The 4,175-nt window shown below is 37.6% G+C and overlaps 1 protein-coding gene across 1 annotated transcript in view; it reads right to left on the bottom strand.

Moving 5' to 3' along the window:
- The window catches only part of LOC106514489 (AP2-associated protein kinase 1), a 30,691-nt gene that overhangs the window by 9,830 nt on the left and 16,686 nt on the right, over positions 1-4,175 (bottom strand). The gene's annotated exons all lie outside the window — the stretch shown is intronic.

Below are 4,175 nucleotides of genomic sequence, written 5' to 3'. Positions count from 1 at the left end.
CTTCTCGTCACTTCCTCTTCTAAACGCCTTGAAATTGGCCTCTGTCTCTTTAAGAACCACCTTCTGCTTCTGCCTCACCCATTTCAGTGTGGGGGTGGGGGGAGGGTGGTGTGTGCTGTGATGCAGTTTACTTGGCATCTGAAAATACATTTCCTCAAGGGTATTTTTAATCTGAAAAGAGCTTCACTGAGTGAGAAGTGTTTAGGAGCTCAGCAGACAGTTTTAGTTTCACTTTCAGTTTCACCCGAGAGCCTGCAGGAGTCATGGGCGGGGAGGGGGGTGGGCTCTGCCGTGAGGAAGCTCGGCTTAAAGACACGTCCCAGAAGCGTTTCTGGTCTCCACCTGTCGTTTTGCTCCTCAGCATGGCTTCCTAAAAACGCTGCAGGATTTCTCAAACATGCATGAATGAGTCAAAGCAAGGGTTTGTGCATGTTTGTTATGAGAGTATAACATTATAACATGATATGAAACTCAAAAAAGTTGATTTTACATGATATTGCCCCTTTAAACTCAGCTACTATCACACCAGGGTAGGGCTGGGCGATGAGTTTGAAAAACATATCATGATGTAATTGTTTTATATCAGATGATATTGACAGTTCTTGATTTTTTGTTTGTTTGTTTTACCTATCTGAAATAAGAACCAGGAGGAAAAAAAGTTGATTATTCCTGGCAAACCTCTTTTATTCACAATTTCCTTCTCCTTTCACATACTTTTATTTTTTTATTTTTAAGCAGTTGAGTGCCGGTGGTGAAACATGAAACTGCTACCGCACATCACTCAACAGGTTGTTGCTGACCTAAGAGTGAGTTAGCTGATGCCACCAACATGAGAGGCCGTGCAGCTAAAGCCGTTCCTCTGACTACATCTCCCAGAATGCCGTGCGGTTCTGGATCTGAGTTCAGTGAAATTTTCATAATCAGACAACTTTCTATTGATATTGATCAGGTGACTATCACGATACGCATTATTAATTTGTTGCCCAGCCCTACACCAAAGTTTAGCTGAATATCTATAAAATAAAGATATAATCATGTTTGTGTTTGCTAAGGTTGATCAGCTGTAATAGTGGACGTTAGATTCAGTGATTACTTTCTGAGGTTTTCATTTAATGAGCACATAGAAGCTGGCATTTACATGACAACCTGTGTTTTATGGAGTAATGATAAACATCACAGTGAATGATAATGGATTAGTAATGAACTTATTACATCTGAGCCAAAACCACAAATCCAAAAGACAAATGGAGACATATATAATAAAGTTGATGTTTGATCTTACCTGAGCAGCCATGTAGGACCGTCCGAGCAGAATACTAGTTATATTTTACATATTTTAATTTCTCTTTAAATCTTTTGTTAGGTATCGTTTCTCCTCAGTGACGTTTGCTCAAAACAAAGACAAATAAGCATCTTTTTGTTTGTTTCTACAACACCTGTTTTCTGTTGGTGTCCAATCTGTTCTGCAGACGGGCTCTTTTGCTACAGAAGAATGCTGCAGATGTGGTTTGGCTTTTTTTTCTGTTGCTTAAAAACCTCTCTTCCAGCATTAACGGTACATTTGCAGAAGTGCAATTTTATCACGACGTGCAATAAACACAGCCCACACATCACAAACTGTTTGGTCATAAAAGAATAGATTGTTCTTTTCCTCTTTAACCAGGAGGACAAGGTGTTTGTGATTTTCTAAAAATAAATAAACAATAAACCTTTTTTTAAACTCAGTTCATCTTTAATGAATTCAGGTTGTTACTTAAATGTTCAAAATTTCTCTAAAATCTAACGTAATCAACTTAGCTTATTTTAATTCAACTTATTTACTTAATGTAACTTATTTTAATGGTGAAAACAAATTTAAAGTTCAAAATATTTTAAAAACCATGTTAGCAGGAGCTAAATCTGAAACTCCTCAACGTGTCTGAGTTGCACCGCAGTGTGTTTTTAAGAGGAAACACAAATCAAAACTCAACATGTTGACATTCACATTTGCACTTTATTTGCCATCCCTTTAATAATTCTTAAGTAATCTCACAAAAAATAGGAGCACACTGTAATCACAGCTCTGACGCAGGTATGGGCCATAAAGACACGAGCATCTCAAAAACACTTCATAGGATCACATCAGACAGCTTTCTTTTTGGCAAGAAAACAGAACAAAGATAAACGGGGCTTTTGGTTTCACATTAGTTGTTTGTCGAACTCGGCTTTAGTGATTACAACAGCACACTAACGTTTGCAGGGAAGAAGCTCAGGAGTTGCATAGGTTCAAACACTGCGAATAACTGCGCTGTTCAGAGGAAGGATCCTTCCATTAGGCATGCAGCGACTGCAGCAAATACAACAAACAGGCTTGGAAAATGGATTCGGATGTCAAGTTTTTATTTAGACTAGAACCTTATTCAAATTCAGAATTTAGGCATTTTTTTGTTACTGAAAATTGTCTCAGTTTGTGGGGCAAATTGGTAGAAACATTAAAATGTGTATTAGTATTATCAACATGATGAAGTACATTTAAATACATCACAAAGTGCTTTCAATGCTTTTGGCACTGTTCTGGATGTTCTAGACTTTGAAGGAATATTTCCAATTCTCTAAAGTGGAGTTGGTAAAAAGGTTGTAAACAGTTATTATCTTACCTGTTTTACAACATCAGTTTGGAGAAATAAGGTTTCACTCCGACCAAATGAAAGAGCTAATGTCTTGTCAGGGTGGGACCCACACCAAAGTAGATCGTGGACGTCATAAAACAACACAGAATGTTTGAAAGCTGTTCGATTTCAGCACAAATATAATAATAATAATGGCACACACAGAGGTGTAGAAAATACTTGAAAAAAATAAGCAAAAGTAAAAATACCTTAACAGAAATCATTGTTTACATTTATGTTTTGAATGTAACAAAATACAAGTAAAAGCTACAAAAAAAACTTGAAATTACAAATCCACAAAAAAGTACTGCAACAAAGTAAATTTTGTTTCTTACTATACACCTCTTCTGCATCATTAGTGCTACAACTAGCTGCTGCTGCTGCCACTGTTGCTCCTAAAAGTTTAACCAAGTAACAATTCAATTCACTTTGGTCTTGGTCCTGCTCTGACTAGCTAATAACTCATCTATCTGGTCAGGAATAAACGTTTATTTCTGCAAACAGAGGTTGTTTGAAAACAGGTAAAACAGGTAAGATATTTATTGCTCACAACCTTTCCACAGAATCCCACCAGGAAAGATCTATTGTACTGTTTTAATGTTTGTTTCACTTCTCCAACGTTGAAACTAGCCACTCAAATGCTAACTATAATCGATTGGATATTGCAGGCAGGTAGTTGAAACAGTCAGCCAACACCCCATGAGCTTTCAGTGCTTTGTTAGTATTTAAATAAAAAGCTAAAATCCATTACTGCAAGGTACTATCACTGTTAAATAATAGATCTTACTTTGAAAACTCTTGTGTGCTTTTTCAAGTCCTGTTTTGAAAAGAACAATATGGATAAACGTGGATGAGAGTAGCCTATCGTCGTCGGCTAGGACACCTTTCCTCAAAACATCTACTGCTGACTGGAGCTGTTCTGACCTTCGGTAGTGTTTGTAACGCACAGAGCCCCTCACACACATTAAATACCAGACAGATCTGTAAACCGTAAGAATAAACACAGATGTTTAGAGGACGGAGAGACAGGAGAGCAGTAGGTCAGGTCTGACCACCTGAGAGAATTTAGGAGGCGGTGAGGGGGAATCTGTGCTTTCAGAGATTTAATGACAAACTGACCATTTCCAGATTTTTATGCAAACGACACCACAAGTGGACAACTGAAAACCACACTCAACGACTCAGACTCCACACACGCGCGCATTTCATAAACACTGTATACCAACGCACAGAAACATTCAACAACACGTCCATGCTCTTTGATACGAATCCTGTCATCACTTGAACGGAATCCTTAAAAAGCACAAATTGGATTTAAACCAGACAGAAGCGATAAAACTCCCCCTTTTACTAAAAGACTAATCTGAATAAAAATATAATCCTTCATCAGTCCATGTAAACAAACAATAACGTCACTTTTCTTTTTCACAAGGGCTGGAATAAGACACGGGATTACACCTAATCTTCCAGGTTAGACTAGAATTAGCATCTATACATTATTATGTACCGACAGTGAATGAGTAAATA

Source organism: Austrofundulus limnaeus, unplaced genomic scaffold (genome assembly GCF_001266775.1).
Source record: "Austrofundulus limnaeus strain Quisiro unplaced genomic scaffold, Austrofundulus_limnaeus-1.0 Scaffold20, whole genome shotgun sequence".
Classification (NCBI taxonomy): Eukaryota; Metazoa; Chordata; class Actinopteri; order Cyprinodontiformes; family Rivulidae; genus Austrofundulus; species Austrofundulus limnaeus.
Note: the sequence above shows the minus strand (reverse complement) of the source record. Positions and strands in the feature narration are given on the sequence as shown.